This window comes from Fukomys damarensis, unplaced genomic scaffold (genome assembly GCF_012274545.1).
Source record: "Fukomys damarensis isolate Sample0158 unplaced genomic scaffold, DMR_v1.0_HiC HiC_scaffold_11, whole genome shotgun sequence".
NCBI lineage: Eukaryota > Metazoa > Chordata > Mammalia > Rodentia > Bathyergidae > Fukomys > Fukomys damarensis.
In genome coordinates this window covers 37,358,859-37,370,108 of record NW_022900923.1, presented here as the reverse complement: position 1 = coordinate 37,370,108, position 11,250 = coordinate 37,358,859, and the positions used below count along the sequence as shown (strand labels likewise).

General features: G+C 38.2%; 1 long non-coding RNA gene across 1 annotated transcript; it reads right to left on the bottom strand.

Annotated features, from left to right (window-relative positions):
- Positions 1–432: 432 nt before the first annotated feature.
- LOC104870003 lies at positions 433–11,244 on the bottom strand. The gene is made up of 4 exons (XR_782434.3): positions 11,099–11,244; positions 10,396–10,566; positions 7,501–7,588; positions 433–3,047 (listed from the first exon to the last, which is right to left on the bottom strand). It is a non-coding gene; the product is annotated as an uncharacterized LOC104870003 (long non-coding RNA).
- Between the last annotated feature and the right edge of the window lie 6 nt (positions 11,245–11,250).

Here is an 11,250-nt window from a genome sequence, read left to right as displayed (position 1 = left end):
TGTAGTTAAATCTGGCCTGGAACTCACTATGTAGCTCAGCCTGGTCCCGAACTCACAGCAATCCTCCTGCCTCAGCCTCCCCAGTACTGGGGTTACAGGCTTGCACCACCACACCCAGTCTTCTTATCTTCATTTTGAGACCGGGTCTTTTTAAACAGCTCAGGCAAGCTTTGGACTTGTGATTCTCATATCTTAGGCTCCCAGGTAACTGGTACACAACACCATGCCTGGACATGTTTTTTCTACAGATTAATTACTTTAAGAATTTTTTTTTTCAAACCAAGCATGGTGGCCCATGTCTAATCCCAGGGCTCTGGAAGGCTGAGGCAGGGGGATTGCAAGTTCAAGGACAGCCTAGGCAAGTTAGTAATTTAAGAAGATGCTGTCTCAAAATAAAAAGTAAAAAGGGCAGTGGACGTAGCTCAGTGAAAAGGCCCTGAGTTCAATCCCCAGTAGTAAAAAGAAAAAAAAAGTTTATTTTAACATTAGTTTTCATTATCTATAGTATTATCCAATATCTCCTCTAGTTTCCTATAAAGACGATTTTGTTCTTTTTCAACTTGCACAGAAAACTCTTAAAGAAAAGTATGGCTACATGGGGTGATCAAAATACACACTGAATGCTTACATTAAAACATTTTATTACAGTGAAAGACACCGTGCTATTACTCCCTACAGAAATACCTGCTCCCCTGAACACACTTATGTCATTGTTCTTATCACTTTCTGGGGCAGTTCTGGAAGTCTTCTTTGATGGGTATTTTTTAATGGGGTATGGTAAAAATATACACTGAATGTTGCTGGTGCACCACCCAACAGAAAGGCAGGTTCATGAAAACATTACAGTGCGTCTTTATCCACTTTATTCACCAGATCTGACACTGTGAAACCACTGGCTCCTCCCCATAGTCAAAATGACCATGAAAGATAAATGTTCTGAGTTGATTCAGGACATCAAGGCAGCCACAACAGCACAAATGGAGATGCTCATAGAAGAGACTTCTAGAAGCGCTTCAGAAGGTGGCAAGGTCAGTGGGATCAGTAAGTTTAAATTGAGGGGGAGTACTTTATTGGAGGGGGAATAATGGCATTGTGTATTTTACTGTAATACTTTTTAAAGAAATTTAAATATTCCCTGCATTTTTAAAACCACACCTCATGTACTATTCAGTGCTGTAATCTGCATTGAAAATATCAGTGAGGGAAATCTATGATAACAAACTGTTCTGAGGTGAAGTATCTACTCACGTCAGCTTTGCTTACTTTGCTTTGAAAGAGAGAAAGGGAGAGGGAACAGATACATCTAAGCTTCATGAAGAAAATGGCTTTTTAAAATGGCTCAGGAGAATTATACAAGATGACTTCTATTTCCTGGTGCCTCTGGCAAAAGTAGGAAAGTACTTCTTCCATACAGGCATTCTTGGAGACAGAATTTCCATGGAGAATCACCTTCTGGTTTCATTTGTACTACCTGTTTTATCTACTACTCTCTGCCCCACAGAACTATAGAGTGACCCAGCAAATAAAAAAATGATCATAAAGCACTTGGAAAAATCACAACAACTGTAAAATGCCAGTGTTGTAAGTCTTGTCTTTTTCATATGGACGTCAAGTCCTTGTGAATGATACGAGCCAGTGACACAAATGTTAAGGAAAAAAGGTCTATGTTTTCTTCCTTCACATATGGAGAGGAATTTTACTAGATGGTTTGCTAGAGTGCTTTGTTTCTAACTCAATTATAGGCTACTAGATGTAAAGCCTTCTTCTAGTTCTAATATTAGGCCTATCTTCATATACCCATGTATATATTACTTAAGATTTTATACCTGCTTATTTAAAGAAGAAGCGCAACATATCTGTATTTAAATCATAAAGGTAAATAAGTGGGTCACATGATAATCAATGGCTTTCCTCACATACATCATCACAGAATAGGAATTAGCAGCACCCTATTTGGTAGTTTTTGTAGCGACCACAGTGAGAACACAGCATAATTACCACGCATAGTGCATGCACTGTGCTGTGTGTTCCTGATCCTCAACTCTATCCATGAGGGAAGTAAAGAAGACCAAGGAAACAGCTGTGTTGCAAGCAGAAAAAGCAGTCAGTCCCCACTGATGTAGCAATTCTTTTAAGTCACATGCAGTCTTTCATGCTGAATCATAGCTCCAAAAGCCTCCTTGCAGTCCACCCAAGCCCAGCTGTCCTGGTTGACAGTGTCAAGAGGATGTCAGGAGACTACTTGACTTGTGCGCACGGAATGAGAACAAGGGGGCGAGGCAGTCCTTCTTTTAACAGAAGCAATCCATTCCCCCCGAAGTAAGAATTTGATGAGTTTCACGGAGCTGCTGTTTCTCTGCTCCTTCTTTCTCAAAGATTGAATGAGGAAACTATTTTATTAGATACACGCCTAGGTTTTGGGTATGTGACATCAGAAACAACAACAAAATGAAAAGGTCATGTCCATACTTTTGAAGCCCAGGAAACTCTGTTTTTGTTGGTTTTTTCCTTGTCTTATTTTCAGCTGTAAGAGATGGAGAGGAACTAACAAATATTTTGGAAGCTTGAATCTTTTTTTTATTATTCAAAGTATCACCTGCTGTGGAATTTGCCTGAGTATTTGACTGAATTCCACTTGCTGGAATGTTGCACTCTCTACCCTTGCTATCAGGATTACTGGGTTTTGTTGGACTATTGACATTACATTTGATGCTCTCTTATGTTTCCTTCCATTAAATTCTAGGAACATTGCTCTTGGTATGTGATTACTCATTCACCTAAGAATATTAAATGGGTGTGAGCAGAGCTGTCACATAATGACGATGTTACAATTTATGTGGAGTATCTGGTGGGTGGAGTTAGGATACTCTTTCCACAGGTGTGCCACAGGGTTACACAAACATCACAGTGTTTCTCGAAGTCCAGATAAGTCTTCTCAGAGAGTCTCCGAATACAATTTGACTCCCTTGATTATAATCTGCCGGTCATACTCTGCTCTGAGTATTCTTTATTCCTAGTTCCAAGGATTGCTTTAAATTTTCCAATGTCTGGCAGATCAAGAAAGGAAGATAAGGGTGAACTAGAAGAGGCTAGTCAGAGGTAAGATCATTTATTTTATTATTATTATTTTTTTTGGTACCAGGGATTGAACTCAGGACCTCGAGCTTGCAAGGCAGGAGCTGTGCCACTAAACTATATCCCCAGTCCAAGAGAATTTATTTTGTGACATTGGGCAAATCACCTTGAAAAGGAGGGAAAGGAAATTTTTTATTTTCCCCTTCACCTTTCCTTCCCTTCCCTTCCCTTCCTTTCCCTTTTCCTCCCTGCCCCCCACCCCAGTCCTTGGGATTGAACTCATGGCCTTCACACTGAACTATATCTCAGCCCTTTGTATTACTTTATATTTGAGACAGGATTTTACCAAGTTGCCCAGGCCAGCCTTCAGAGATCCTCCTGCCTTAGTCTTTCAAGTAGCTGGAAATTACAGGCATATGCTATATTATTTTTGAGAAGTTTATCTTTTCACTAAAAAAAATTAACAGCAAAAGAAACAAATATAAATTTGCCAACTGAATTTTAAGATGATTTGGAGATGTGCATATTTGTTACTAAAGCCATTTTGTCTACAAATTACATGACAAATTTAACTGGAGTTCAATTTTAAATCAACTTATAATGCTAACTATGAGGTGTGAAAGCAACTCAGAATATGTTGCTCCTGAATCCTCTCCTCTACCTGCTGTTTTAGAATTACTTCATGTATCTTATTGAAGATTTCATCTTCACATTATCGTACACTGCCGCTAAGTATATAAAAAAAAAAACACATGTTGAATGTTTTCCTTAACAATATTATCTCACTTGTTTGTTTTATTTATTTATTTATTCATTCATTTATTTATTTATTTTTGTACCAGGGCTTGAACTCGGGTTGTTGTTCTTGCAACGCAGGCACCGGAACACCTGAGCTAAACCCCTAGCTCTCTCAATTGTTTTAAAAGTCAGGTCCTGATAGAATATTTTTAAAACAGTTTCCTTAAAGAAGGCAACTTGCTAAGTACTTTTTTATATAAATAAATTTTCTTCCATTATAAATGAAGATTATGATGCTAGTAATAAATCTAACCCAAGTAGAATTATGGAGAGTCATGTAGAGTTAGATTCTAGGGAGGTTTTGACTTGGATACATGCTGAATATAGAGGATGAATCAGCTGCATTTTAAAGCTTATTTTTAATCATGTGAAACTCAAAATGTTGATATAAATTGTTAAGGTTCACAGCCCACATTTCTACTGATTATATTGAACCTGCAACAATATTAATGACATTATTTAAAATTGCCTTTCTAGATTTTAAAATGATATTTTTCTTTTGACATTCCAAAAGGGAAAGGAGATATCAAGGAGGCACTCAGGTATCAATAACACCTGACTTCTGTCTAAGGAAAATTTCTATGTGGATAAGCAGCTAAAGTTTGGGAAACCAGAGGTCAGCTTTGTGGTTAAAACCATGCATTGAGAAACCAGGCATTTGGTTCACTGAAAGCCCTTAACTTGGATTTTTCCACACTCTTAATATATGAGGATATTTAAGGATTTTTCCACACTCTTAACACATAAGGACTATTTGGGTATGGCTTGAGGAAGATGGAAATTATTAGGTAAAATGTTGCTATTAGTTCATTTTACATGATACTATAGTCACATAAACTATTACATATTGCTATGAAATCATGATTATTTAGTCAAAACTTCCAACAAAATCCACTACCAATTCAGAATTAAACTGGAAAAAAAATATAAATATATGTATTTAAATGTTTGGATCTTAACACGTTAAGCACATGCTCTGTCGCCAAGCTACAACGGCATCTCTAATGTGTGTTTTAGAGGCATTCAAGAGCAGGCGATCAAGGAGAGGTGCTTGGGGAAGCAGTGCAGGTCAAAGTCATCCGAAGAGCCACCTCCCATCTCAGTAACATGTGATAAACTAGATTGGCTTGAGTATCTGCCTCATGGTCTTAGGAGGCTCAGGGCCCTTCCCAATGTAGGAATTCAAGTAGGATCCTCCTCATAAAGCAGACACCCCAAAGGGACGTAAGACAAACTGGCAGCCCCACATACCGAAAACGAACCTTTTTCAGGCTCCAGGACTGTTCATAGCTACAAGCCAGATCTCATATGGTTAGTCCCCGCCCTTTTTTTTTTTTGGTATTGGGGATCAAACCAGGGTCCTTGTGCTTGGAAGGCAGGCAGTAGAACCACTGAGCTAAATCTCTGGCCCATCTCCAAATTTTTAAATCTAAGAAGTAAATGTATATTCCCTCCAGAGAACTCTTTTCAGACCTTACTAAATTTTCACATAATACAGCTCTAAGGATCAGATAATATAAAAAGAAATCACCACATGTAGACTAAAATAAGGAACTGTAAGTAAGAGCTAGCATGAAAAAAAATTCAGATAAAGCAACTGTCCCACAAATACTACAGATGTTACAATTTTCAGAAGTAGAATTCAAAATATGTGTGGTCAGTACATTTAAAGACATTCAGGAAAGGCATAAAATATGAGATGAAGGAAAGCAAATTTTAAAAACCAACCAAACATAATTTATGATTAATATACAGTAGAAACTAAAAGGATAACATTAGCAGAGACAAATGTAAAGAATCAGAGAACAGGAAGATAACCAAGGATTTCCAAAATGTAGGGGGAGACAGAGAGAATGTATGGACTATGAAAATATGTTAAGAGACACGGAAAGGGGGATGAAAATATGTACACAATCACAGTCCCAGAAAGAACAGAAAAGAAAGGAGAGCAAAGTGTTTGAGAACTGATGAAATCACCAACCTAGAGTCAAGAAAACAAAGGAAATCAAGAAGGATGAAAAGAAAATCTACACCTACATTCTTCATAGTGGAACCATACAAAACTAAAGACAGAAAGAAAAACCTTAAATGGATGCACATTGAGGTCATACTCTTAAGTGAAATAAATAATAAATACTGAATAGTTTCTAAGGCATAAGAGATAATGTGAAATAGGAAGAAAAGGAGCAAAGAAGGAGGGGAAGTAGGAGGGGCAGGGGAAAAGAAAGAAAGGAATGGAATTAATATGAGAAAAAGAAAAAATGGAAACAAAGTCTTTGTGGATACAGAGGGGTGGAGGGGTTTAAGGGAGAGCAGGGGAATGGGGAAAAAATAAGAACCAAGATTGATTATGTAAAGGTTCAAATTTCCAATGATGAATGTCATTATATTGTGTACCTTAAATGGTCCAATAAAATTAACTAAAAAAGAAAAACCTTAAATACAGATAGAGAGGAAAGATGGATTACATTTCAAGATTACTTTCAAAGTTGAAATTTTAACTACGGAAGCTGGAAGACAGTGTAACGATACTGAAAATATGCAGGAGGAAAAATTGTAAGTTTAGAAATATATCGGTGAGCCAGGTGTGGTGGCGCATGCCTGTAATCCTAGCACTTGGGAGGCTGAGGCAGGAGGATCACTGTGAGTTCGAGACCAGCCTGGGCTACATAGTTCCAGGTCAGTCTCAACTACATAGTGAGACCCTGTTTCCAAAAGAGAAAAGAAAAAAAAAAAAAAAACAACAAAAAAACAAAAAACAACAAAAAAACAAAAAACAACCAAGAAATATATCAGTGAACCAGGCTTAGTGGTGCATGCCTATTATCCCAGCTCAACCAAAAACCCTGGACTCACTCTTCAGTCAAACACATACATATAGAAAGAAAAAGAAATGTATCAGTGAAAATATTTTTAAATAATGAGGGTGAAATATACTCCTACTCAAACAAAAAATGAGAGGATATGTCAGTAACTATAGCACATATTTTAGGCAAAAGTAAAGATATCCTAGGAAGTTATAAGGTGAAAATAAGAAAGGAAGAGCAAGATAAATGTCAATGTTCTAGGTAAATGTAAACGCACACTGTACAGATATTCCTTGTTTAACAATCTACCTGTTTAATGACTGTTCGGACTTAAAACTGAAGTCTGCTTTTTGGACTTATAATCTGTCGCTGGGAATTAGACCTATTTTTTTTTGTATAGTTCTATATATCTTGTTCATAGAGATTCAGTCTCTTTTTTTGTACAGTACAATTTGTTTATACAGTACTATAATCTTTGCTGATTGGACTGTAGTTTTATGTTCTGCTATACCTTACACACTGCATGTAAGAGTTATGCAAATAAAAATCATCAAGTTGAGATTTCCGTTGAGCATTTCTTTGTTCTAAATGTCACAATATATATAGTATATATAAATTTTCATTTAGCAACCAATTTATTTAATGACCTAGGTGCAGGAATGGAAGTCGGTTGCTCAATAAGAAACGTCTATGTAAAATATTCATAATGTATTGTAGTTTTGAAGGTCTTTGTGTTGTTGGGAGAAGGTAAGTATATTGGTGAACTCTGGATTTAATCAGTTAAAATTTCTTATTAAACTCTGAACATGGTGGCACGTACCTTGAGTTCCCGCACTCCAGAGGTTGAGGCAGGAGGATCATCATGAGTACAAGGCCGGCTTGGGCTACCTGGTGAGATCAAGGTCAACCTGGAAGACATAGTGAGACCCTGTCTCTAAACAAAATCAAAAGCCCTAAAACCCAAATAAGCAAACAACAACAAAGCAAATTGCCTGTTAGAATTTTTAAGATATTTACCAAATGAATACAGCACATAAATTCCAAATCAGAAGGTTCCTGGGGAGAGGGGTGGCCAGAAATAAAAGTATAAAAATTATAAGAAACAAAGGAGAAAGAAGAAACACAGTTATGAGAAACTAATGGGAAACAACATTAAGTAGCAAAAATAAATTCAAATTAATCAGCAGTTATAATAGATGCAAATGGTTTAACAGATCAATCTAAGAGCTAAAGAAAATCAAAGTAGAGGGCTGGGGATTTAGCTCAGTGGTTCGGTGGCCTGCCTTGTAAGTGCAAGGACCCAAGTTCAATCCCCGGTACAAAAAAAAAAAGAAAATCAAAGTAGAGTAAAATCTAAAATTGAAATGGGTAGGCCGGGTGTGGAGGCGCACACCTGTAATAGCAGCACCAGGAGGATGAGGCAGGAGGATCGCTGTGAGTTCAAGACCAGCCTGGGCTACATAGTGAGTTCCAGGTTAGTCTCAACTACATAGTGAGACCATGTCTCAAAAAACAAAACAAACAAACAAAACAAACAAACAAAAAAATTGAAATGGGTAGATCCAAAATATAACAATTTGTAATGATTACAAAAGGACGGACAGAGATAAGCTGACATCATGCAAATACCATTCAGAAGAAAATGATTTAGCATCAATGGCAAAAGAAATTCACAACATAGTGATAAATGACTCAGTTCACCCAGTAGATATAATACATTTCTCTATATATTATATCATGGCTACAAACTATATAAAGAATGTTGGAACTATAACTTGAAATGCAGAAATCCGCCAACATATTAGGACATCTTACCTTACTTCTCATTAATTGAATTGTGTGCTGCAGATGAAAATTTAGTCACAGAATATGTCTGAAACACACTAGGGCACTTGATCAAAGGCAAATTGTTAGAATAACATATCCACAAATGCTAGAACATATTTCTTTCTTGTGGTGCTGAGGATGGAACCCAGGGCTTTGCATATGCAACACAAGTGCTATGTCAGTGATCTATACTACTGGCTCCAGAGTGGATTTTACAAAACTGCACAAAAATTTAAAATAATTCCTCAAATAGTAATAACTTATACACCATATGGTATAAAAAATGTTTTGTCAATTGTCAAGTAGGAAATATTGCTGAAATGTGATCTTAGGAAGATCACATACCAATTTGAAGATCTAATACCAATTTGAAAGTTTCCCTTTTGTACACTTCTCTATGCGTCATGGTGTATGGCTTGTGTCTAGCTGTCCCCCCAAAGCCTATGCTTTTTCAGAGGTGGCTGAATCTGGAGTGTGATTGATTCCTAGTGCGGCTAGGCCTGAGGCACCAGGATTAAGGGTGTGAATGCTACTTGCCCTAATAGTCTGAAAAGATGAAAGGGGCAGAAAGACTCTGCTAAGGTCAATTGTTGCTTTTGCTACTATGTGGGCGCCGTGAACTTCCTCTCCTCTGTGATGACCCTCCTCCATGTGCCACTGTGGCCTGGAGCCAGGTGTTTATGGACGGAAACCTCTGCCAACTGTGAGCTGAATAAACCTTTCCCCTTTAATTTTGGGTGTCAGGTATTTATTTTGCCTCAGCAATGAGAGAAAAGTAATTTAAGATACATGATAATTCTAAATTAAATGGGTATTACTAAAATTGTATCACTGGTTTCAAAAAATGTACTATCAAGATGAGAGTATACTAGATTCTTTTTGCGGGGGGTACCTGGGATCAAACTGTTGACCTTGTGCTTACTAGGCAGGCAGCAGAACCACTGAGCTAAACCCCCAGTCCTCTTTTTCCAATAATTTTTACCAAATTATGTATATATCTCATGTCCATCTGTGTTTCTTAGTATTGTACCTCAGTAATACCAGAGTAAAGCCCTTCATTATTGTACCCTCCAAAGTAGTTTAAAAGTATTTGTTTTGACTTGTGCAAATGTGGTATTTTCTCTCCATTTATTTGACATAAGTTGAATAACAATTTATAATATATAGGGATTTGATTGTCACTTTAAAAATGCAACAGCAGTTGGAGAAAACAATGGTATTATTATTTTCTCAACCCAAATCAAAAAGTCATGATATAGGCACTAGGTAGGATTCCTTTCATTGCAGAAGAGTTAATTATAACGAAAGGAGAAGTTCAAAAGATTTAGTAACTCTTAGAGCAGAAGTGGGTTTTAGTTTACAGAATTTATTTCAGGCTTTGAAGTATGCTAACTTCTTAGGCAGAAAAAGCTTTACTTGGGAAAAACAAAAGTATGTGATGTGGTTGCTATAATTGTGAAACTGAAATTGACAGAATAACATCTAAAAAGAGCACACAAATCGATAGAACTTTAAAAGTTTAACATCACACTCTTCACATGATAAGCGAATGATAATTCCCATTTTACAAATGTAGGAACTGAGAAACTGAAGTTAAACATCCCACCCCAAGTCAAGTTATGACACCACACACGACTACAACTTCTTTTTGCTTTTCATACACCCTGTCCTCACTTTTGAACAGGAGGTCTGCGGCTATGGCATATGTCCTGTTTAGTTGACCAAGTAACACCATCTTTGGCAAGAATGTTTAAGGTCATTGCGAGAGTTTAACTTTAGGTTTTCTGATTCTAAGTTCTTTTTTTTTTTTTTTTAAATTTTCCAAACTCCTCATCTGACCTTTATGTCTCATGACTCATAGTACTTCGCCACCCTCTCATCCTCTTACCTTCTGTGTGACTACAGACTGACACAACCCCCGTCCGGATGAAACTCAGCGGAGCCATGTTTCATGGTGGTAGAGTGAAGGCCATCCCCAGAAGATCTGTTTACCAGTCCAGCCCTGGACAATCTTTTAATGTCCATTATAAGACTTTTTCTTTATCTCAGTACATCCCATCTGTGAGACAACAGAGGAAGAGGTAGTAAGAATAGTAAATAGCATCATATAGTCTGAAGTCCAGTTTTATCATTACTCACTTCTTAGCCTGGCCTCAGTTTCCTTATCTATGACACGCTAAGGTATCTGCAACTCCATGTACTGAGAGACCTGTTCATGAGGTCAACATGTGCTTTGGCTCTCTGTAAACCCCTCTCAAGCTCATTCTGCGCTGGTGCTCTCTCTGAGAGCCCCTAAACTGCCGGTGTAGGAAGGCCTGCCACCGTGTGAACGTGTGGGAAAGTTTTCCTTGGTTATGCTGCCGCTGTGGCGGAGGAATGTGTTCCCCATATGTGCAGGCAAGTGGAGCACTATCGTTTTGCTACTTGACAGGACTGCTTAGCAGGTGCACGTCTGAACATTCCTGAATCAGGAGGGGGCAGCTCTGGATTTCAGAGCACAGTAACCAGGCCACAGCTGGAGTGAGGCACAAGCCAGGAGCAAGAACTTCAGCTCTGAGTGCAGTCTGAGAGGTACTCAGATCCAAGCGTACCTGAGGTGGCCCACACCGCAAGTCCGGTGCTTTTTCTGGTACTTCGTTTTGGAAGGCTGTGGCCAGGACGGCCTGGAGTCCGGGCTGGACGCAGAAAGCGAGCTGGCCGGTCCAGCGCCGGGGACAGCGGGACCACCTTGCGGTCCGGGCTG